This window comes from Anastrepha ludens, chromosome 6, assembly GCF_028408465.1.
Source record: "Anastrepha ludens isolate Willacy chromosome 6, idAnaLude1.1, whole genome shotgun sequence".
Taxonomy (NCBI): Eukaryota; Metazoa; Arthropoda; class Insecta; order Diptera; family Tephritidae; genus Anastrepha; species Anastrepha ludens.
The window spans coordinates 84,200,103-84,226,580 of record NC_071502.1 but is presented as its reverse complement, the minus strand read 5'-3'; the positions used below and the strand labels follow the sequence as shown (position 1 = coordinate 84,226,580).

The 26,478-nt window shown below is 35.1% G+C and overlaps 1 protein-coding gene across 5 annotated transcripts in view; it reads left to right on the top strand.

Annotated features, from left to right (window-relative positions):
* The first annotated feature begins 312 nt into the window (after window positions 1-312).
* Window positions 313-26,478, top strand: part of LOC128868810 (proton-coupled zinc antiporter SLC30A1) — a 70,087-nt gene continuing 43,921 nt past the window's right edge. Inside the window, exon 1 of one of the 5 annotated variants that reach the window (XM_054111333.1) lies at window positions 313-963. The gene's annotated coding sequence lies outside the window, so the exon portion shown is untranslated. The other 4 variants (XM_054111336.1, XM_054111338.1, XM_054111335.1 and 1 more) reach the window with 4 other exon arrangements.

Below are 26,478 nucleotides of genomic sequence, written 5' to 3'. Positions count from 1 at the left end.
GAACACATACATATTCGCACTCGGGTGCATGACGCTTGCCTGCGAAAAAATCTAAAATTTTTGATTTTTATCATGCAAAAGCCGACAACAAGTATGTGTGACACGAAACCAGTATGTGTCTAACCCGACACGCACACATATAAGCTGCTGGACAGCAAGTGCATGAGCGTGTCTCCGTAGCTTTAGATGCGAAAAAAATTGGTTCATCTCATCGACAGACAAGCTGCCGGGTCTCCAGTTCTCCGATGTCGAAGGTGTGTGAAGTGAACGAAGAGCATATTTGCCATCCGTTTTATTTAGTTTTCGAGTTGTTGCACGCAATACATCGTTGACAGTTGTGTTTAAGCGCGCGGCCACAGTGAATAGTGATCAATTGTTTCGGAAGATTTAACCAAACAAAAATAAATTACGAAAATCAAAATTTGCTTGACCAGGCGCAATAACGGGAAATAAACAATTAACTGCTGGTATTGGTGTGAGTGAAAATGGCAAAACGGTTGAAAAGAACAGGAAACGATTGAGAAAAATAGAAATACATTTGTAGGTGATTTTTCGTAGAAAGCGAAAAAAACAGTAAATAAATAAAAACAACGAAAAGCACATTTGAAATTAAATAAAAGTAAAAAGTGAGCTCCATTGAAATTCGAAACGAAAAAAAGTTAGCAAAACAAAAAGCCACTGGTAAAAACGCCAAGCGTATGTTGAAATTGTTTATAAACAATTAAAAAAATCATTCGCCACTTATTTGAGGTTTTATTTGAATTTCGACGCAGTGGTTGCATTTGTGTACAAAATAAAATAAAACGCCGCCGTGCAGAGTGAGCGCGAAGAGTTTGATAACTTGGATTTATGGCTGTGCACTACTAGTTTGCATAAAGTATAAAAACTAAAAATAAAAAAACAAAATAAATTTGAATTAGTTAGTCACATTTAAAACAGTGAACAATTTTAACTGCTAACGAGGTGAGTACTGAGCGAAACAAAAGAAAAAATGGAAGTGTAGAAATACATGGCGTGCCTGCAAAAATTCTTGTAATCATTTCATAATGAATATAATTACCGACTAAATTTATGCAAATGCAGAACTAATTTTTACCAGAATTGACTATTATCTACTTTCTCTAGTTTTCTGTAGTGAAAATGCGTGTATATAAATTTTGCTCAATGTGCACCGAAATTATGTTGTGCTTCATTTACGCGTCTAAATCGTGCTGAGGCTCTTCACAATTTTTGAAAATAGAATTTGAATGGCTGTTTGTGCGATGAAAAATATTAATAGAAAACTGTGCCGTATTTTTGTTTTTTAATGTTTAACATAATTTTTACTTTCATACTAAAAAATTTATGCGATTCATTTGGCGCTTTGAAGCTGCGATGCAGCAAATGAGCTGTGTTACTATTCTAGTAAAAAAAAAATAACTTCTTAATTACAATTATATAAAATAATGAAATACAAAAATTTTGAATAAAATAAAAGACGCATCTGTTTTTATAATTGCTAAAATATGGCTGTTTAAAAAAAGTGTAGAGAGAACAGAAAGCATTACTGTAGAGTATAAATAAATAAAGTATATCAGTTATAGTTTTTGAAGTCCAATGGATTGTTCACAGTTTCTCACATATGTATATGTATTTGTGTATTTCAAATAAAAAATTATTCAAACAGATAAAATAAAAAAGGGTGGCGAAGTGTCGTATGGTTGTAGGCCGTAAATTTTTAAACGGCTAAAATATATTTAGGGGGTTTGCAAGGTAACCGTACAAGTCACGATAAGAATTTTCACACCGTTAAATAAGAGTTGGTTGATGTTTGAAGTTCTCTAAACATTTATTTAACCGTTAAAAACTTTACGACTTAGGACAATAAGACACTTACGACACCTTGCGGACTACCTAATTGATCAAATTACTTATGCTCAATATTTTTGAAAGAAAACAGCGACAATTAAGATTGTGTACAAGGTGGCGCAAAATTAATCAGCCAATTTTGATTTGAATAACTTTTTTACTAATTAAAAAAAAAAAATTATCGAAATATTTATTGTGACTTTTACGCGCTCCTTTGCCTGCCTGTTTGTATACTGCAGCTGTCTAGTTCAGAAGTGTCAAATATGATTGACGTGCGACGCTATTAAAAAATTTTAAATCTTCCGATTGGGTGATTGATTTCGCGCCACCTTCTATTATGATTATTAACAATAAATATTATTTCAAGAACTGTAAAAAAACAATTGGATTTGAACTCATAATTTTTAACTAGTAATAGCGAAATATAAAGAAATCAAGTTACGTATTAAAAAAAAAAATGTTAATATAACAAATTAAAAATATAAAATATAATCTTAATATTATCTTATATGTATATTTAAAAATATGAAATAATTATTCAAAAACAAATAAAATATTTATGAAAAACAATATTTTTTTTTCAAAATTAATCAGCCAATTTTGTTTTTGAATAACTTTTTACTAAATAAAAAAAAAACATTTTGAGTGATGGAAATTTAATTAATTTAATAATAATTAATTTAAAAAAATTAAATAAATATATTGCTGCTATCTAGTTCGTGTCAAATCTGATTAATGTTCGACGCCATTTGCAAAAATTATAAATTTTCCGAATTTTGCGCCACCTTGTATTATTTTGTAATTCGCCGTAGCCGAATGGGTTGGTGCGTGATTATCATTCGGAATTCACAGAGAGGTCGTTGGTTCGAGTCTCGGTGAAAGCAAAATTAATAAAAACATTTTTCTAACAGCGGTAGCCCATCGGCAGGCAATGGCAAACCTCCGAATGTATTTCTGCCATGAAAAAGCTCCTCGTAAAAATATCTGCCTTTCGGAGTCGGCTTGAAACTATAGGTCCCTCCAATTGTGGAACAACATCAAGACGCACACCACAAATAGGAGGAGGAGCTCGATCAAACACCTAACAGAAGTGTACGCGCTAATTATTTATTTATTTTATTTCAAAAAATAATAATTAACTCGTAATAGCAAAAAATAAATAAAGTTATGTAATTAAAACAAAATGTTTTTTTTTTAAATAAAATATTTATTAAAAATAAATTTTTTTCCATTTATAATTTTTACTGAATACATTATTATTTCATCTGCACCGCAGCAAAATAATTATTTAAAAACAATATAAATATTTATTAAAAAAAAAATTTTTGTTTGAATCTATAATTTTCACTAGAATATTTATGTATTTAAAAAATATTCTCGTATATATTTTTTTGCAATTTATAATTTTCACTAGATTATTATTTTAAACAATACCCCAGCAATCAGCAATAAAATAGTTATTAAAAAAATAAATATTAAACATAGTGTTTTCTTCCAATTTATAAATTTTACTAGATTATTGTTTTAAACAGTACCCCAGAAATCAAATACGCAGAGTAAATCATGTTGTGACATTTCTGCAGCCTGTAAATAAATGTACTCCTTACAATTTTGGGAGCCGACAGACGATTCCTTCAAAAATATTGAGCCAATTTAATCAGTTAAGAACAATACTAAAGAAAATGTCATTCGTGTAAATATATACCAGCATACACCATATACACACATGTGCACGCATGTATTTACCCTGCAGTGAAACAGCAAACTAATCAGAACAAATCCTAATTACAATAAGAATTTCCAGAACAAAAATGAACTAGTCCGAAAAAGACCGAATTTGTACCGCTACTAAACGATTTTTCCATGCCTATTTTATTTGACTTCAACCTTTTAATTCACTCTTTCTTGGTACTTATTCATATTTAGAGCATATAATATAATAAATTAAGTACGCAATTGAAAATATCGTCGCTTCGCCAGCAAATCATATTCAATATTATTGGGTAAGATAAAAAAAATATTTACTGTACTTGCAAATTTTTACTTTGAAATCATGTAATGAAGAATGCTAGCATTTAATCTTTGGAATGATACTAATTTTAAAATATTTACGCGTTTCTTTTTTCCTTCCTATCAACAATTAAAAAATGTAAGACTAATATTATTAGCATTAGCAGCCTTAGCTAAATAAAATTTTGCAACATTTTAAACTTAAAATAAACCTTATTTTGTGTTTTAATTACTCTTTTCAAAATAAAATTAGTGGTTTTGATCCATAATTGGACTAGACTTTTTTTGTTCTATTTTGAACTGGCATATTTCTGATCAAAATCTGACAATTGACTTCTTGTGGGGCATCGCCATGTAAAAACACCTGTTACCTGTATGGGAAAAAGACACGTTTTAAACAAAAAAATAGATTTTAATGAAAATATTTTAAAAAGTTTTAGAATGCACCTACTTTCGAATGCACCTAATATTTCCCAAAGCGATTTTCTTCATTTACCTAAGCTGTGGAAATTAAAATGAGAAATCTCGACAATTGAACATAACGAAATTACGAAGATGTAAAACTTTGTTTTCTAGTAGAAGATATTCACTTGGCTTCAAATACTTAACCAAGAGTCTTTCAAATCCAATCCATTTGTAGTATTGCCGATTTTACTGAAGGTATCGCAATTCAGGAATATCACGCCCGCTGTATAAACTCTCTGTTCGCTAGGCATAGCAAGTAGTACCGTTCTAAATTTTGATTGTTTGTCTATTTTTCAAGAAATGATTATAGATTTTTAAATTGTGGCGAAAATTCTCTCCTATTTGACATATTGATTATATGTTGTTTTTGCAGCAATATGTGGAATTTAGCACTCATTACCTGGATGATTGGCTTGATAAAGTTTTTATATTCGTCTAAGTTTCATTGCGTGCATCCTTAACATTTGAAGCATTCATATTTAATAGAAGAATATTTGTTTTGAACACATCTCTAACTGGCCATTTCGTAACTGGAACAATTCTAGTCACTCTCGAACTAGTATGACTTGCCCACATCAACTACCAGTTCATGCACCAAATTGTTGGCTGAGTAGTTTCGCTGTCCACTGCAGGGTAAATACATATGTATGTAAGAATATGTATGTGAACAGACAGATTATTGTACCATGTTCAGTTCCCACATACATACACACGCACATGCATATGTATAACTTTCCCTCTTCTCTCTTCTTCTTCTAATACTTATTTTCACTTCTTATCAAAGGTTTATAAACTTTATCACTTAACAGAAAGACATATCAAATCTAGAGTGTGTTTCTAGAGACCAATGTATTTATGCACGTAGTATAGTACATAATTGAAGAATATCTCTCACAGCAACAGCTGTTTGCCTAAGAAAATATTGATAGTTCATAAGCAAGTCATAATAACTTTATATATTTTAGTTTTGTTTTCCACACACTTATCAACTCACTTGCAAACTCATGCATCTGGTAAACTAAGAAACAGCCACAAAGTCCCACTGGTAATCTAATTATTAAATACTAATTTACAGTCACAGTCAAAATAATATTTACTTTAATATTTATACTTTGACTTGTGCCCACCCACAGGAAAACTAAAACAGCTAATTTAAATAATATCTGTATGTATGTATGAGTATGTATGTTTGCAGAACTTTGCTTTGTTTTATGTTAGAAACCACCACAGCCCAGAGGCTTTTTTTAAATCATAGAAAGTCTGAAACTAAATTTCTTGCGTACCTCGTACAGTCATTAGCATTGAAATATTTAAAAATTGTATGTATCGGGTGTTTTTTAAGAGTTTGTGATAATGGTAATTCAAAACAGAAATGTTTTTGGAATGCATTTTTATTAATATAATCTGGGAGATAATTTCATGACATTTATCTTTTCAATATGGTATCCGGCATGCGACTACGAGTTACATGGCCCATTCGCTGAGTTCAATTTTGACTACTTTTTCCATGAAATCTGGACGTATGACATCAATTAATGGGAGCTTGAATATTGGAATATATTGCTCTGTTGGAACGAAATGTCGTCAATATTTACCTGATTAATTTTTGGAAACAAATATTTAGCCAGCATGGCTCGATAGCGCTCGCCATTCACCGTAACGGTAGCTCCTTCATGATTTCGAAAGAAATAAGGATCGATAATTCTGCCAGTGTTCTCTGAACTTCGTGAACAGATGTACTACTGTGGGCAAAAAGTAAGGTGAATTTGGTTGTAAAATGAAAAGTCTTTATTTATTCTTGTAAATCAATATCATCCCCTTCAAAATAATCCCCTCTCGATGAAATACACTTATGCCAACGATTTTTCCAATCCCCGAAACATGCCAAATAGTCCACTTCCGGTATAGCCATCAGCACCTTCTTCGATTCAGCTTTTATCTCCTCAATCGACTCGAAACGCGTTCCCCGGAGTGGTCTCTTGAGTTTTGGGAATAGCCAGAAGTCACACGGAGCCAAATCAGGCGAATACGGTGGTTGCGGAACGATATGCGTGGAATTTTTGGCGAAATGGTCACGAAGAACGAGTGCAGTGGGGACGGTGCATTATCGTGATGCAAAAACCAAGAGCTGTTGGCCCATAATTCTGGTCTTTTTAGACGAATTGCTTCACGTAAACGACGCATAACGCTCAAATAATATTCTTTATTAACAGTTTGGCTAGTTTGGCCAGGTGGAAGGAATTCATAGTGCACCACACCACGAAAATCGAAAAAAACTGTCATCATGACCTTTATTTTTGAACGACTTTGATGTGCTCTTTTCGGTCTGGCCTCACCTTTAGCACGATATTCGCTTGATTGGTCGGTTGTTTCAGGGTCGTAAGCATAAATCCAAGTCTCATCTCCCGTAATGATGCATTTGAGCTTGTCCTGATAGTCTGAAAGCATTGTTTCACACACATCAACGCGACGACTTTTTTCCAAGGAATTGAGAGTTTTCGGTACCAAACGAGACTTGACTTTTCGTAGGCCCAAATGGTCTTTCAAAATGGTTTTCACAGATCCTTATGATATTCCGATCATATCAGTAAGGTCTTTAACAGTCAAACGACGATTTTTGAGCACTAACTTCTTCACTTTATTGTCGTGTTGGTCATCTGTTGACGTCGATGGTCGTCCGGAGCGCTCCAAGTCATTAACACGTTCTCGATCCTCTTTGAAGTCTTTGTACCACTTATAAACCAAATGCCTTCTGCATGCTAAACGTTTCCGCAGCCGAAATTTCATTCCGCAAACAAAATTTGATGGCACTTCTCTGCTTAATCAAATCAGACATTGTAAACATCGAAAAATGTACTCTTGGTCGTTTGGTAAACACAAGCTTAAATATATTACTGATAATGACATTCACATGAAAGTTGGCCCAGATGTTATTAACAGTGCTGCGAACTCATGAAAAAAATAACTAGAGCGAAATTTTAATCCCGCGAAGTTTGACAAATAAATTCACCTTACTTTTTGCCCACAGTAGTATCTTTTTTTCAAAAGAAATTTCCACATTTTAGAAGCGTTTCTTTGGGGTTACTGAGCAGAAATGTCAACACCGCTTGCCATTCTGACCTGTCAAACCAGTCATCGTAAAAAATGTTGATAAAATCTTGGAAATCGTCGTGTCAGATCGCTATATGGGGATCTATTCCATTATCCAAGATCTGAAGATTCATCAGAAAATTGCTTAGAACCATTTGTATAAGGCGAAAAACGTTGAGAACTTTTTACTACACCTAATATTATTAATTCTCTCATCCGAGGCTTTGCTGCTGTTTTCATTGGGGGGGCTTTTTAAGTGGCGGGTCCCAAACCCAGCGCCCAACCAGCTATGCTGGAATGCTTCTCTTTCTCACGTTAGCTCACTCCCGAACGAGTGTTCGGAACCTACCCAGAGGATACGTGGGCTAATGCCGGACGTTGTGAGCTGCTTGAACCATATGCAGAAGAATCGTCCTGGCCACTCCCAAGTGAATGGCGATCAGTAATTTTCCCCACTTGCGTGGACTTCTACACATGGAACCATCCTCCACCGATAACAATGTCAGCCTTGAAATCCAACGTAGAATCTCTCTTGCCAACAAGTGTTACTTTGGACTAAGTAGGCAACTGAGCAGTAAAATCCTCTTTCGACGAACAAAACTAACGCTCTACAAGACTCTCATCATGCCCGTCCTAACGTATGGCGCAGAAGCTTGGACGATGACAACATCCGACGAAGCGACGCTTGGAGAGAAAGATTCTGTGTAAGATTTTTGGACCTTTGCACGTTGGCAACGGCGAATATCGCAGACGATGGAACTGTGAGCTGTATGAGTTTTACGACGACATAGACATAGCGCAGCGAATAAAGATCCAGCGGCTACGTTGGCTGTGTGAAGTCGTCCGAATGGACACAAATGCTCCGGCTTTGAAAGTATTCGGTACCAGCTGGTGATATCAGAAGAAGAGGAAGGCCTCCTCTGCGTTGGAAAGATCAGGTGGAGAAGGACTTGGCTTCACTTGGTGTGTCCAATTGGCGCCGGTTAGCACGAGAAAGAAACGACTGGCGCGCTTTGTTAAACTCAGCCAAAATCGCGCAAGCGGTTATCGCGCCAATTAAGAAGAAGAATATTATTAATTTCGCTAAATAGAACTTAAGAGTCATGGTGAAGTGGAGCTCATCAGAGCATACGAATATTTGAGTGCATTGGCCAACTCCGCATCTAAGTCACTATACATGACAATTCAGAGTTGATAGTAATTGTAAATATTTTATGTATTAAATTCCGAGTTTGGTGGGCATCTTATGAGTCGACCTAAATGTAATTGATATAAAAATGAGCAAGAAAGGTTGCAATTATTGTACCTACTGCTACTACTAGAAACACTATTTTTTTGACCGCCACTGTATATATTATATGTAAACCGTATTTAATGTATCCCATTTCAGAAGATATCAAGCAGAACTTAATCTCTAATATTTATAATTTCTTGCGTATTTTGAAGGTAAAAGAATGTATAACAATTCTTTTTAAATATTGTATTTTTTTTTTTTTTAATAATAAGGCGAAGCTAAGTAAATTCATTTAAGTTATTAATTTCAGCTCATATTTAAAAGTAACAAAAGAAAACTGAAAAATGTATATTTCGATTAATTGATAGAAACCTCGCATAAAACATTTCCATGCATACGTGCTGTAGGAGTACTTTATTTTCTCTGAATACAAATTCGGTAACTTTTGGAGAAAATTTGACTCAAAAATCGCGTTTAAGTTGAGAATATAGGTTTCAAACAACTCAATTTGGCTGATACTACAATATAAACACATTGACGACGGCAAAAATTGTCTTCTCAAATATATACCGCTGACAAACATCATGGAAGCGAATAGGTGGCACAAAATTAAGCACCCTATCGAAAGATTTATAATTTTTACAATGGTTTCATACGGCAATCATATTAGACAGTTGTGAACTAGGCAACTGCAGTATACAAATAAATAAGCAATGGAGCATGCAAAAGTTAAAATGAAGATTTCTATCACTCAAATGCATTTTTTTATTTAATAAAAAAGCTTTTTAAAAACAAAATAATGATTACTTTTGTTATTGCCCCATTAAAATATTTCGCTACTATGCAATTAAAATATTTTGTTCAGAGTAACATATTTTTGGTGTTGTTTTGTCATTACATTTTAAAAAGTAAAATTATATCATTTATTATATTTTTTTAAATATTTTTTTATATATATTTTTTATTTAATTTAATTTTTTTATTTTATTTCATTTTTATTAAATAACGTAATTATTGACGTTATTGACAACAGAAATTTTACGTTTCATATTGTGGTAGCATTACCATGTTAATTCCATTAACATTCTCTGGCATTATGTACTACATCTGCTCAATGCAGCCGTCCCAATTAGAAATAGGTTTACTTTGGCGACGTCGACAAGTTTTTCCTGTCGAGCTGTCGTCTAAATATTTACTTAAATTAGAACGTGTGTATTTTTATATTTTCATATTTGACAGAGCAAGTCGTCTGCCGTCGTCAAGGCGTTTACACTATGACTCTTTTCGTTCGATCGCTATACATGTAAGTTTACAGCATCATGTTAGCGCTTGCTGTTAAATGTTTATGGCGCTTCAAAAGCACTTGAGAACAATTTTTAACAAAATAAAAGAAACTGAGCGGAAAGTTAGCCTCGATTTTCAATAACTATCAAATGTTAGCGGCTTTTTATTTTTTATTATTTTAATTATTTCAATATTAATTGTGCAAAAAGGCGAAATAGCAGTGTGTGTTAAGTGTTCAGTGTGTTAATATCTGTGCGAAACTAACTAACCATTTCATGGTGAAAATGAAGAAGTTAGTAGCAATGTTGCATAGTGTAATCATTTTATACTCAAATCTTAATAAAATGAGAGCTGGAACTGACCTGCAGCACTGAACAATTACTCATTAGCTACACTCGATGGCAGAGCACATAGATATTTTAAAACCAGTTTTAAGAAATATAAAATAGAAAATATTGAGTTTAACCTCATTATTCGAGAATCTTACAGAAAGAAAAAGCTTCGTAAATTTTTTAATAAACAAAATTAAAGAAATGTTTTAGGTAAATTTCGGCCGAAGCCTAATCGAACTTAAAAAGTATTTGAGAAAATATGCTGATTATGTTATGCCCTTTCAAAAATCTGAATAAAATAATTAAATTTGTATGCATGTATCCCCTGATAAGTCAATTGCTAATTTGTGCATTTGTTTCGTTATTCTTGATTTTGTAATTTTCTAATACGCTTTCAATAAAATTTTTCGATAAATAAAATTGCTGAAAAGTATTTTTGCATTTCAAAATTTTCGATTGCGGTTCTAGGAAAAACAACAAAAACAAAACATTGCCGAATTTCGATTTCGGCTTTCGATTGGACACTAGCCCCGAATATTTTTAATAAAAAACAATTATTTAATATATACGTACATACTAGTACATAAGCGCACGCATAAACAGAAACATGTGTATGTGTGTGCGTATGTGTCATACACATGCATACGAATGGCTGGCAGACACATGCTAAGTAAATATATTTAACAAAGATTTGTGTGCACAAGAATTTTTATAATTTTTTTTTTTACATTTTTTATATTTTTTAAGGCTTTTTTATGTATTTTGTTGCTTCATGCGTCCGATTACATTTTCACACAATTCATTTCGTCTTGATTTTATTTTTGCATTTTCTTTGCACGCTTGTGCTCATCTATTTAAGTCACTTTATTTTTCCCGAATATTTTTTATGCCAAATTTTTGCCGTTAATTTTATATAAAAATATAGTTCATTGTATAACAAAAACCAAAGTTCTAAACTTTGTATAGAATTTAACAAATTCAAAGCAATCGTACGTCATAATTTTTAATATTGGAATCTTTAGAAAACTTATTTTATCGTGCTGATTTAAATTTTCTTTTTTGTTGCATTTTTGCATACGATGCTGAGAATTTTCTTTCATATTAAGTGCATTGTCAGAAGCCTTTACTTCAATATCCAGCGCTTTAGCTCCTAAGTACAATAATTATTGTAAAATTATTTTACCTCTAAATAAATAAATAAATAAATAATTTTCGTCATTCTTTTTTCGTGCGTATTGTTAATCGGTTAATATATACATATATATATAATTGGCGCGTACACCCTTTTTGGATGTGTGGCCGAGCTTCCCCTTTTATTTGTGGTGTTCGTCTTGATGTTGTTCCACAAATGGAGGGACCTACAGTTTCAAACCGACTCCCAACGGCAGATATTTTTATGAGGAGCTTTTTCATGGCAGAAATACACTCGGAGGTTTGCCATTGCCTGCCGAGGGGCGACCGCTATTAGAAAAATGTTTTTCTTAATTTTACATTTTACGTTCTCTCTGTGAATTCCGAATGGTATACACGCACCAACCCATTCGGCTACGGCGGCCGGTTCGGTTAATACCTTTCCTTAAATTTGACAAAAAACATGTAATAAAACGTCCCAAATCAAGCAATCGATCGCTCGTTCGTGTGTCATACACACATAAGCATTTACGAGTATGCAAAAACACTTTTACTGCAGGCAGAATAAAACCATTGCTTCACGAGTACCTCTTTGCTTTCAATTGTTGGTAGATTCCTCGATTTTGCAGTAGATGGTAAATGTGTTGGTAAGTTGATACGTAGAGTTAGGCAAGTAATAGAACCCTGCACTATGGAGAGAGTTACAGCCGAAGCACGAATCTACTTTCTCATCGCGTTAATCGTCAGAAGGGTTAGTTAGTAACGTAATCGTACGATGGCCCAGCGTAATAATGTAGGATACTAGTAAGTAAATAATACCAAGCATGTTCTTTTTATTTAATAGTAATGACGAGCATAACTGAGCAAGAAATATTCCATTGGAAACAAAATTGAGTTGTTTTGTATTTGGTGTACTTTTATAAACAATTAATAATACACTCACAATTTTATTTGTTGGTAAAGCAAAATTTTACATACAAAAAGAGTGTTAATGATGTTAATTGCGGCTATGTTATTATACCTTGAATAAAGAATATTAACATTACTACGTCAATACATGCATACATACATATGTATGTATTAGGGCGGATCGATTTAAAAATCGCTCATTGCTCTGTGAAAATCGTAGTCTAAGGATCAAAATAAGAAGCTTTGCCGAAGGAACCATGCCTCTGAAACGAATTCTGATGTTCCCCAATTTCAAAATATCACCATTTTTGGCCTTTGCATGAAAAAATCAGCTAAATGGCTATGTTTTTTCTTTATTTTTATTTATTTATAATAATATTTATTATTTATTTATAATAATATTTATTATCTATTCATAATAATATCAATTTTTTCTCTTAAGAAATTTATTTAGTCAGAACATATGTAAAAATTAATTTAAGTGAGTTATAGAAAAGAAACTAAAAAGTTCGACCCAAATTGGGGGACATCAGAATTCGTTTTAGAGGCATGGTTCCTTCGGCAAAGCTTCTTATTTTGATCCCTAGAATATGATTTTCACAGAGCAATGGGCGATTTTTTTGCCTCCCCACAAATCGACCCGGACTAGTATGTATAAACATATATACGTATGTATGAAAGTAGAAAAATAGAGCTGAATGCACATAAACACTGAATTTTATTGCAAATAATAATATTTCTTTTTTTGCTTTATTTTTTTTTATAATTTTTATTAATTTTTTTTAATCAAATGTGTTCGTAAGAACTGTTAGTGAAACTCATTAGGTGCATTAAAATCACGAAATCAATTTTACAGACCGTTTATTGTTAAAAACAAAAATACTATATTACAAATCGCTTAAGCGTCATTAAGTACAAGCAAAATCACAGATAATTTATGAAATTATTGTCAAGCAATCAATCGGTGTTTTGCATGTGATCTCGCATTCGACGATTTATGTATTTCCGATATTGGTAATTATTTATTGAATGAGCATTGACGTACAATAAAAATTGAATAGAAATCGTTATAAGTCTTCATTGCTTTCTGTTTGACAAATGGAAAGATAAACATAATTTCCAATTCAGTATTTATGGTATACCAAACATTCATATGCACATATCAACCAAATCTTGTGTGGGTGTTTGAATATGGCAAATTTTCAGCGTCCCAGATTTTATAACATTTGTTAGTGTTGTTAGTGGTTTATTAAATGCAAACGAAAGTGGAAATACCCAAATATGTCAAAAAGTTCATCAAAACGGCTTTTATACACCTACATATGTACATACTTGCGTACGCACACTGGCGGTCAAGCATCACTTGCCATTACTTGTGTGTGGAATCTAATTTCACTCACTTTTTGACATTTCTTAACTCGTATTTGTTTCAGCTTCGTACTTTATGAAATGTGAATTTAATGGACTAATTTCAATTATTTGCGAAAGAGTTAATAATTTTAATTTATTTATTATAATTTAATTTTTTTTAAATTATTTTTCGCGCATTTAATAAAAGTAGTATTGATTGTGATTGGGAATATATGTATTAAGTTTTTTTCTTCAAAAGTGGCTAAAAAAGGCTGAAATGAAGTTCTGGAATCGGTTAAAGGAACGTTGGATCTCAAGCTTCAAGTGAATGGATTAATTGTTTCATTGCTGATAGATACTCAAACTTTGAAATTTGTGCGAATTCAAGTTCGAGGTTTTTGTTTTTGTTTTGCAAATTATCATATTAATAGGTCTATTTATAAGTTCGTGCGGTTTTACAACAGATGGCGTAACTTGATTATTATTCCATCGATCCACATTTCCAAACATTCATTGGAGAGCTACTGTCGTAAGGCACAAACGTCAGTATAAGTTTTTTATTTGAAGCGTAAACAACAATATTTTTACCACACTTGAAAATGTCGAATTTCGTGCCAAATAATGTGTTTTTGCGGGGAATTCTTCTTCATTATTTTAATATGAAGAAAAAAGCAGCCGAAAGTCATCGTATCTTGGTGGAAGTTTATGGTGAGCATGCTCTATCTGAGCGAACGTGCCAGAAGTGGTTTGCACGCTTTAAAAGTGGTGATTTTGGCTTGGAAGACGAAGAACGCGAGGGTGCGCCGCCAAAGTTCATGGATACCGAATTGGAGGAATTGCTCGATCAAGATCCGGCTCAAACGCAAGAAGAGGTTGCAAAAACTTTGGGAGTTGATCAATCAACCATTTCCAAACGTTTAAAAGCCATGGGAATGATCCGAAAGGTAGGCCATTGGGTGCCGTATGAATTGAAGCCAAGAGACGTTGAACGCCGTTTTATGGCATGCGAACAACTGCTTCAACGGCACAAAAGAAAGGGTTTTTTGCATCGAATTGTGACTGGCGATGAAAAGTGGGTCCATTACGACAATCCAAAACGTCGGGCAACGTATGGATACCCTGGCCATGCTTCAACATCGACGTCGGCGCAGAATATTCATGGCCTGAAGGTTATGCTGTGTATCTGGTGGGACCAGCTGGGTGTTGTGTATTATGAGCTACTGAAACCGAATGAAACGATTACGGGGGATGTCTACCGACGACAATTGATGCGTTTGAGCCGAGCACTGCGAGAAAAACGGCCGCAATACGCCGATAGACACGACAAAGTTATTTTGCAACATGACAATGCTCGGCCACATGTTGCACAAGTGGTCAAAACATACTTAGAAACGCTCAAATGGGATGTCCTACCCCACCCGCCGTATAGTCCAGACCTTGCGCCATCCGATTACTATCTCTTCCGATCGATGCAACATGGCCTGGCTGACCAGCACTTCCGTAATTACGATGAAGTCAAAAAATGGATCGATTCGTGGATTGCGGCAAAACCGACCGAATTTTTCACAAAGGGAATCCGTGAATTGCCAGAAAGATGGGAAAAAGTAGTAGTAAGCGATGGACAATATTTTGAATATTAAATTTGTAACCATTTTACGTCAATAAAGTTTCAAATTTCGAAAAAAAAACCGCACGAACTTATTCATAGTCCTATTAAGTTTTTTTTTTCATTTTAGTTACTAAAGTAAACTATTTATTCTCTTAATATACATATATTATAATGCTTCAAATTTGTCGCACTTAACGTTCCACTAAATGACCATTAACCTCCATTAACCACGATTTTGAATTTATGATAAGGAATTTATGTAATTTTTTTTTCTTTTTTGATTCATATCCAAAATTTTGTTGCCTAATTAAAAATCTGCGGCCAGGTTTTTTTGTCTTGTAACGCTTGTAGTAGAAGTTTATTTAAATTTTTTTGAATTGGTCTTCAAATGAAATTTTTTTTATTTATTTTATATTTTTTAATTCTCTATTTACATTTTTTTTTATTTATTTAAATTTTTTTAAATGGATTTTCAAACTATTTTTTTTTTTGACTTATTTTATATTTTTGGAATATTTCAATTTTTTTAATTTTTTAAACTTTTTTAAATTGTTTTACAAATTACACTTTTTTATTTACTTGAAAATTTTTGTAACTCCCCGTTTACCCATTTTTAATATTTATTTAAATTTTTTTAAATTAGATTTATTTATTTTATATTTTTTAATGTTTAAATTTTTAAAATTTTTTTTAGCTTTTTAAATTGTTTTTTAAGCTCAGTGTTTTTATTGTTTTTGTGATATTTTTGTCCTTTGTATGTCCTGCTCTGAGGGTTGTGCTAGGGCTATCGTTCCGAGCAGGCAAGATGGGAAAGAGGGGAGAGTCGGTACGGATATAGATGCCTTTGTTTTCACTGACGGATCCAAAATGGAGTCTGGAGTGGGAGCGGGGATTTACTCTAAATCATCCGGCATTTCGGTCTCCTTTAAACTGCCGGAAACAAGCAGCGTTTTTCATCGTCTTCGCGATCCTGCAGGCATGCAAACTGCTTCGGGATCGCTGTTGGGAGGGAGACATTAATATTTTTTCCGATAGCCAAGCTGCAATCAAGGCACTGTCGTCGCCGTATTGCAGCTCTCTTCTCGTGAACTCCTGAACTCAAACGTCTCGAACGTGCAGGAAACATTTCCCTCATCTGGATTCCTGGGCACAGGAATATAGAGGGAAATGAAATTGCCGATGAGCTTGCCAGGAAGGGGTAGGCAGAACCGCTTCCAGCTGTCCCCTTCTCAGACATCGGTATACCCTTTGCCGTCGTTAAAGGGAAACGACACAATTTCTTTCTAAAAAAAGCGCAAGACAGATGGAGGTCTGTCTCATCGTGTGCTATTTCAAAAGCACTATGGCCTCAATACGATAGAAACAGAACGCTTAAGGTGATGGGAATCCCCCGCCATTCAATTTCCCAACTCATTGCGGTGTTCACTGGTCACTGGGTGATCGGCACTCATACGGAGAAGCTTGGAATTCCGTACAACCCTTATTGCAGAAGCTGTGGGGATCCTGCAGAGAAAGAGACTGTGGAACACTTTCTCTGCCAATGTCCGGCTCTGGCGGCTAGGCGCTTGAGATTCCTTAGCGTGCTCTTTGGGGGTGACTTGAAAAAATTCTCCAGCCTAGATCCCGTTTCTCTCCTCCGCTACATCAACAGCACTGGATGGCTGTAGACGGGTTTCTCTCCTCCCTAAATCCTTTCACAGGTAGTGGTCCACATTATGGTATCAAAACGGCACGTAAGTGCTACTTTACTTGTAATGTACCTGGGGCACTCTTGCCATCTTACCTACCTACCTACCTATGTATGTCCTGCTCTACATAGGTAAGCTCAAAATCATTTAACTCATTTTCTGATTTCTCGGAATCAGACATCTTCTGCGTACCTTTTTGACGCTTATATCAACTTCATTTTGTTGTTCCAGGGGTTTCCCAAATTCTCCAGCACTTTTAAAGCGTTCTTTGCGACTTGGGGTACGTAGTGGTCGTCTTTCTTTTGCTTCCCATTTTACACAGAGCTTAAAAAAATTTTGATTGATTTTATTTTTTTACAAATTTATCACTGTTGGTCTCATCATCATCTATCTGCCATGTGTACATCACTTCTTCCAAATTCAATACCCGCACTACTTAACCACTTGTCAAACGCTTGTATGGCTCATATATGTGGTAAATTTTTGTACGTCATCGCATTATTACGGTATTTTCTTAAATCACAAAAAGTGCAGTGGTAAGTTAGATATGACCGCCAGTGTACATGAAAAAATATGTACTCGTTCGTATATGAACAGTTAGACTGATTAATATGTTTGTTTGTGGAACACAATACACAATTGAAATTAGATTCGCTTAACGACCGTGAGCTGCTGATTGGACAATTTTGGAACAATACGCAGGTACATCTAAATACAAATCGAAAGTTCAAATTCAAGGCCAAAAGAAAAGTGAAAATGTTGTAAGCGAAAGTTTGTGATGAATTTAAAGTCAGAAAATCGGTTACAATTTCAATAAACCATTCACACTTCTTCAAGAAGTTACTCAAATCTTCTACGTAAATATGTATGTATATAAATTTGTATATTGATTAAATGCGAATTTGTACGAGGTGGTGTCACTAGAACAGCGGATTTGTTATTATAGCAGCATAGACATTCCCCATACATGTGCGGGGAGTGCTGCTGAAGTGACAGTCCTTGGCCGGATATAAGTCCGAGTCATTCCGGTAACGTAGAACCGACTGTCATGGGATTTTTATTTCACTTTGGTTGGCTTGAATGTCAAAATCAGCCACAGATTCCGCAAATGTCAATCAGAATGTAAAAAAAATAACGCATTACAGATTGCAAAAACAATTTGACGTGGTTACTTCGTTGTTACTTTTTGTTGTTGTTCAAGAGCCTTTCTAAGCTCAGAGTTGTATATAAACCAAGGATGATAGACCACAAGGTTTGGCCATCCGAACCAAAATTGTGAAAGTAACTTCGGCTGCAACGTCATCGGGGATTCTGCAGCTGAATTCTCCTCGCTTAATTCAGACGTATTCTTACGCTTTTTCAATTAAAAGTTATTTAGACTGCAATGCAGTAAGATGGGCCATGGCTGCGTTGAGTTTTTTCGTATATCATAAACTCAATATCTGTTTTTTCCTCAAAAACGACTGTCATAACCCCGGTTACATTAGCAAATCTGATAGCTGATTTCTTCAAAATGGCCTGATGTTGGTCACATCTCTGCATTCTGTACATCGTGTATGTAAACTGCCCCTTGACTCTTGAGGTGCATATTGCTGTCTGGGCAAGTGATTTTCTTCCTTTTGGTTTCTTCTTTACACAAAGCTTGAAAACAATTGTTTTTATCTTATTTTTTAACAAATTTAACTGTTGGTTAAGTATAGCCTTGGCGGCCGCCGTAGCCGAATGGGTTGGTGCGTGATTGCCATTCGGAATTCACAGAGAGAACGTTGGTTCGAATCTCGGTGAAACACCAAAATTAAGAAAAACATTTTTCTAATAGCGGTCGCCCCTCGGCAGGCAATGGAAAACCTCCGAGTGTATTTCTGCCATGAAAAAGCTCCTCATAAAAAAAAATTTCTGCCGTTCGAAGTCGGCTTAAAACTGTAGGTCCCTCCATTTGTGGAACAACACCAAGACGCACACCACAAATAGGAGGAGGAGCTCGGTCGAACACCCAAAAAGGGTGTAAGCACCAATTATATATATATATATATATATATATATATAAGTATAGCCTTAACCCTAAGTATAACCTTAATCTATGTAAACTTTGTTTTTGTACTACTGCTACCACCCTGTATTGATTACTCACTTTCGAATCTGTTTTAGTTAGATCTTAGTTCTGCTTCACATTGCTGTTAAAAGATATAAAGAAATTAAAAACTTTTTTTTGTGTATGGTTTAGACCAAGTTCAATGATAGCAATGACCAATCCCGAAATCCCGCGATTCACAATTATCACTAAAGTTAGCAACCATGGCACGTTTATTCATACTTACTTTCTTCGAGTTGACTGCTGACACATTTTCACGTAAATGCGCACATATGTTTTAGCGAAATCTTCGGATAATGAACAGCTGTTTTATGCTGTATGTATAGTTTTTTTTAGATTAAATGATTGCAAGCTTAGAACATCTTTTTGGTTGAGAATAGTTGTAAGAAAGTATTAATTTGAATGCAAGGTGTATTATTGACGTGGCGTGGTATCTTCACATCTCGGACATATGGTGGATATGTCGGTGTCAATTCTGGATAGGTAGGCCCTTATCCTACTACACCTACCTGATTGTCCCAAAGTTCTTGAATAGATTGGCTTCAATGTTCCTCATAAAACTTTACGATTTTACTATCCATTTAAGCCAAAACAATCAAATCAAACTAATATAACTTTGCCGCTCTCACTGAGTTAAATATCATCTATAGACTACTATATCTATATTTTGCCAAGATTTCTTTACCATTCGGGACGCACCCTCTATTCATAATAGCTCTCTTTTGTTCTAGCATGTAAGGATTACTTTTAAGTAAATATATGTATCAAGTCTGTAAGGTTCTTGTAATCATAGATAGAATGAAATGAAAATGAAAAATCCTGAGTGTAGTTGTGCCAAGATAACGCGGGTCTCACGAGACAGTTGAAGCTCTTCGTCTATGATGGGTGGTGGTTGGACTCCGATGACAGCAATCGTTGGGTGGGAGCTTAAAAAAACGGTAAAAGACTGCCGGTGAATGTCGTTCAATGCCTATCCATATACTGAAGAGAGTTTGCCTGTTTCACTTGGGAGGTGACTTAACCGCCAGCAAGCACCTGCAGAGGTGCTTGCTACAGTACCAACGCAGTAAGAATTGCTTGCCGAGCATCTTGCTAAGCTCCTTAACTGGCACCATAGAGGCCTCGTTGTGAAGATGTTGCAGGGGACACATCCGGAGGCATTCCGTGGTTGTACTGATGGTTACATTCTGACAGTCTCAATTATCATACATATAAACCAAGCGAAAGGTCCAAGTTTCTTCTTTCTGAAACTGGTATACAAAATTGTAAATGGGTGGATAAGTTATAGAATTATTAGCCCGCAAAAGTGCAAAAGGCTGGATTTTTTAATCTCTAGTCACGATTTCAAATTCGACTTTTGATTTACTAGACCTACAAGGAAAATAACGTCACAGGAATTTTTGATTATAGATGCGAATGTGCGGTGCGAATGACAGAGTTTTTTTCAGACATAAACAACTAAAATAAATTAAAGAAGTCGTTCGGCTGGTGGGAAAAAGTCCGAGCTGTCGAACGAGCCACACTACCTACATTTCATATGAGTCATCCAAGAGAGGTACCCGTTGAGAAATGTGGCGCAGATTGTGTTCGAAAAGCAGTGTAACATCTGTGAAATAATGATTCACCACGTCAAAAATCAAAGCGAGCTGATCGCCTCGTTGCCATTGGTTTAATCGACATCGAATGTCACAGTCAAACGTGCCATGAAAACGTTCATGATTTCATTAAATTTTTTGACCAATCAAAATCAAAGTAACTGAGAACATCACAAATATCCCTCGAATGATAAAACATTCTGAGTGTGATTACCAGGAAGAATGTAACATTTTATGATAGCAAAGTCAAATTTGACATAATAACACTGGTGTTGCCATATCTAAAAGCTTAAGTAGCATTATAAATAAAGATCATGCAAATTTATTTACAGAAGTGGTACTGCATTCGAAAGAGAAGATTTCAAGCTCAACAGCTGATAGTCGCTGGCTTTTCGTGCATGCGTAGTACTTCTATACCGGCGTTATAGCATATACAGACGGCAGTGTTAATCGAGATTGCACACGCAATGACAGACAGTTGTTCCGTGGATTAGTGAACAGCTGATTTTTTTATTGGATAGTTTTGTTAGTAAAAGATGAACCGCAGGTAAAAAATACAGGTATTAGCTGCCCTGATGCTAAGAAAAAATTTTAAATTGCAATTTCTCAAACTGCTCCGAAATATTAAAACAATGCCATTTCGAACGTGTCTGCAAACTAGCATTGCATGCAGTCTTTATTGTTCTTTTCTTTTAAAGTTTCATTATTTTCAGTCACAATAAATATTAATCTCATTTTTCGGCAATGTTGCCATCGAAAATTCCCCTAGAAAGTGAAAGGGTAGATAGCCTATGAGGAAAGGAGAGAAGTAACAGAAGGAAAAAGATAGGATAAAATAGAGGAATAGAGGTAGTTAGACCTGTATGAATTTTCCAGAATCTTTGATAAATCTGAAAACATCGTCCAGTTTGAGAGAACGAATTTTACTTGTTCTCATGACATCGGAGCCCAAAATTCCCAACCTTGGTCTAGCAAATGCGGGACACTCTTAGAGAAAATGAGCAGTGCTATCCGCCTCCTCTAAGCAATACAGATTACAGTGTATTAAAGTTTCGCAATATTGATAAAATACCATATTAAATAACTTTAACTTTTAGTAAAATTCAATGATACATTTTTTTGTAGAACATTTTAACTCGTTGAATCCCACCGTTATGTGACTATTTAACCCTTTTTTCAAAAATTGTTCAAAAGCCCTCTTAAACTGGGTGTTAAAGTGTTAATATGTTGTCCAAGACATTGAGCACCTATGGTTTGGTTCCGAGCCGATGACATGATAATTGTCGCACTGTGTTATTGGCTCTGGTCCTCAACGGCAATTATTGGGTTATTAGTATCGTTATTTAACAGACAAACCTCGTAATAAGTTTACAGATACAAATGTTTGATGTATGGTAAATGAGCTTTAACTTACCCAAAAAATGTATAGGTAAATTTTTTGAAATTAAATTTTTTGAATATATAAAGTTAGGTGAAAGGAATAACTGTCAAAGTTGCGAAACTTTCTTCATAGAAATTTCATTAACCTTCAAACTAAAAGGCAGACCCATTCAAAAAACTATAAAAACAATTAGTTTACTCATTTAAATTCATTATCCATATATTTTATCCATGAAATCAGTAAAATGCAGTATCCGCAGTTTCTGTTTGTTTATTCTTATTTATCTTAGCCGGCGTTGACATTGTTTGGACCGGCATCGATTGCCAGCCACTCTCCTGCATTCGTCGCCAAATCGCACACAATCAATATTGCACAATCTTTCGATAAATCACTCAAATTCATCAACACCACCATATTTGTTAATTTTACAAACGTGCAATTGCCATCGCTTGCCATTTCTCAATAAGCCGGCTCGGCCAAACGACAACTTTGATAACAACTACTGCACCCGTTCGTATATATGTATGTACGTACTTACACACGCATAAAAGTGGATAATTTCAGACAACCAAATAAACGGTCGTATGCAGACTTGGCATTTATTAGCTTCTTGCTTTGAATTTTAAGATATTTTTACACATTCGCCGGTTACAGACTTGGTTGCGCTTTGACAGCTATGCGAAATGTCCATAAATTTGGGCACTGAAATTGTCGCATTATTTTGCGAAAAGTCAAACTAAATTGTACTCGTATACCTTCAAATCACATGATTTTTTATCTGACTAAATGACTATACGCGCGTTAGTATTATATTTTATGTCTGTATGTATTTATGGGGCTGTTTAAAAAATTTAGTAGCAAATTTGAGTAAAATTTATTTTACTTTTATCCAGAAAGCTGTCAGAGCTTTGGGTGTCTTTGTTTCATCGTGTGACTTCCAAAGAAGTTTACTATCTACGATTACTCCAATATATTTGATTTCTTTGGATAGTTGGATTGTGACGCCTTTTAGCTTAGGCAAAATGAGCCCATCAATCTTCCTCCTGCTGGTGAAGAGGGCAATACCAGTTTTGGTGGGGTCTGTCGATAGCCCATTAGCATAGCAGCAAGTGTCATTCATATCCAGAGTTTTCTGCACTTTTCTACAGATGTTCATAAGCGAAGGGCCCGTTAACAAACAGGCAACGTCGTCCGCATATGCTTGTGTGTAAACTCCAGCATAATTTAAGGTGGTGAGTAGAGGATCGATCACCATGCACCAGAGCAATGGAGACAGCACACCACCTTGAGGGCAGCCTCTATTAACCCCGGATGACACAAGCAGATCCTCCTCCACCCACACCGAGACGATTTTTCTGGATTTTAGACACCTGTATCGCCAGCAAGGTATCTTGCTTTTTGGGGACCATTTTTTGAAGACTGACAACTTTTTGAATGAGCCTCGTATGCCCAAAACACAGTTTGCCTTTTAATATTGAATCAAGAAATAAAATACTGAAAAGGCTGGAAGCTGATCTATACCAACGGGTCTAAGACAGAACAGACTTCATATGCTGTCGTAAAAGAGCAAAACGAAATAATAACTTATGGGCTCTTATTCCCATTCTGCTCTATCTTTACAGCAGAAACAATTGCAATTTTTAACGCTTTTTTGTATGCAATTCAAAACAAGGGCAAATTCATAGTGTGCACTGATAGCTTATCGTGCTTTTCGGCCATCCAGAACTACAACAACTCTAACTACATAATTGATTTTATAAGAGAGACACTAACTACCAAGCCACAAAAAATCAAAATTATGTGGATTCCTGGCCACGCAGATATTAATGGTAATACACATGCTGACCAAATTGCAAAACAAATGAGAATCACCCCTACCATTACAACCAATATCATCTTTAAACATGACATCTACAGTCTCATAAAACACCAAAGGCAAAGTGACCTACTACGCGAGTGGAGTAATTATAACCATCCCTACTCCTTAGTTAATCCTAAGCGTGTAAAACCAGGTTTTAGTGAGTCAATCCCAACGAATATGGTCACACCATACATACGCCTTCGACTAGGCCACACAATAATTACACACGCCCATATACTTCAAGGCATTCCACCCAATCTATGCCCGTTTTGCAACTCCACCCTGAGTATAAATCACATTCTGTCTTCATGCCCTAACCTTGCATCGACTAAACATCATTACTTTCGCAACATTGACCCTCTTGAAATATTAAAAAATCCAACCGAAGACAACATATCTATATTATATAACTATCTCAAAGATACTGATCTACTTCGTCGGATTTAATCGAGCCATAATCAACCTGCCAGCCGAAAGCCTCCGATGCTAGCGCTGAACTACTTTTAGTTTGTATAATAATTTTATTGTTATGTAAACCTTTATAAAATAAAATAAATAAAAAAAATACTGAAAACCAAAATAAAAAAATCCGTTTTCGTTTCCGTTTTACACGCTTTTAAAGAAACACCCAAAAACATCATTTCAAATGAGGCGAGGGCCTGAAGCCATTTATCGGCAATTTGTTAAAAACATTTTAGCGAGCCCAATATTAGGAACGTATGAATTTGCCAATATTCTAGTTTCCAATAACCAGTGTGCGCTTTGCTATGCACTCATAAATAGGCGGATAAGCATATATGTATGTAACGCCTGTTTGTGCTTCCTATTTTAATATTTATCATTTGATTATTCCTTCAATAAAAGTGTCAACAATTTATATATTTTCGTCTCTTGATATGGTTGATTTGTTTTCATTTATTTTTAGCACAATAGTAATCGGCTAGTAATTTCCCTTCACTGTCAATTTGCTGATGGGTACCCCACTGGTGCGGTAGGTGCGTAGCACACAACAAGAGAGTATGCGCATGCGCTACTACGCATACAAAGTAACCCATTTAGGCCGCAATTGGAAAAGAGCAACTTCGCAATAAGTTGGCATTTATTTTGATTTTGTTGTTGACGGCGCTTTTTTCAATTTGATTTTATTTCATTAATTTGTAGTTGTATTATATTAGTTAGTTTTCCTTTGGACTACTTGATTGGACCCTGGCCTCTTTAGTTACATATGTATGTATCAGTGTATGCAAGTACATCCATAAGTTTGTAAATTCATTGAGTGTAATTATGTATGTAGTTGTTGTCTCTTAATAATCGTACATTTGCATGCCGCTCCATTAGGAATTTTAAGCTACCCAATTACAATTTATTCGCAAGGTCAACATACACGTCAACATACTAACATACAAATACATACATACAAATAGTTAAACGCCGTTGGAATTCTATTATCGGTACCCGGCGATCGGTTAATAAATTTTTTGTTTTGTATAGACATTGGGATAAACATTTTAACATGTAGGTATTAGGGCACACCAGTTATTTTTATAAAATGCCTGTAAGATTACTTTAAGTCGGAAATAGGTTTCAAATTTATTTTATAACTAGCAAATACCCGCCGGGCTTTGCTATACCTCTTAAATAAATTAAGCTTTTTTTAGTGTATGTCATAACCAATAGGTTAGGTTAGGTTAGGTTGGTATGGTTGCCCAAGGAATGAGCGCACTTGGACGGAGAAAAACGGTTTCGTTCTTTGTGATACCATTACGAAGGTTGGTGAAGGTGAGGTGAAAGAGAAAGACCGATGGGATGCAGGGAGAGAGCGGGGAGAGGGGGTGCTGGGATGGTTAGGAGGGTGAGTTTAGAGTATGTGGATTACGAACGATGACTGTGCTGCGCTTGCGTCAACCGCTCTGTGCTTCTGATGAAATTCATCAGATTTTTAATGTCAACGCCAGATAAAGAAGTAAGAGCCAAGATGCCTGGATCTTAGCCCCACCAGACAACGGCAGCTAAGGACAAGGTGCTGAGATAATTCCACCTCATCCTCCAATCATCCAGCGCCAAAAGGACGCGAGGTAATTCCAAGTCTCACAGCATGCATTCCTCGCGCATAGTGACCTGTAACCAGTACCGTACATAAAATTGAAACGACGAGGAAGTCATATTACCGGAATCTTAGTTTCATTAGCCTTCAAGAAATATGTAAGCGAAAATAATTTTTTCTGATAAACGTAGTTGATGTGGCTCCTTTGAGAAATGTCAAAATAAACCAAGCAAACAAAACGAAAATTATGAAGTCGCTTCCACGACAGTCCATTCTTCGTAATCGGAATGACCCGGATTTATATCCGGACAAGGACTTTCACTTCAGCAGCATTCCCGGTATAGGTATGGCTAATTTTTATGCTACTACAACAACAACAACATAGTTAAGAAGTCTGTTTTTAACTTTTTTTACTACAAATGACGCCTCGTGCAATGAATTCTGAATGGTTGGAAATTCTGAATATCAAATGCAAGCAAAACATAGAAAAGTGTCTCGGGTGTTTTTTAAGAGCTTCAGAACTTAAAATGGTAACACGAAATAATTTTTCTTTTT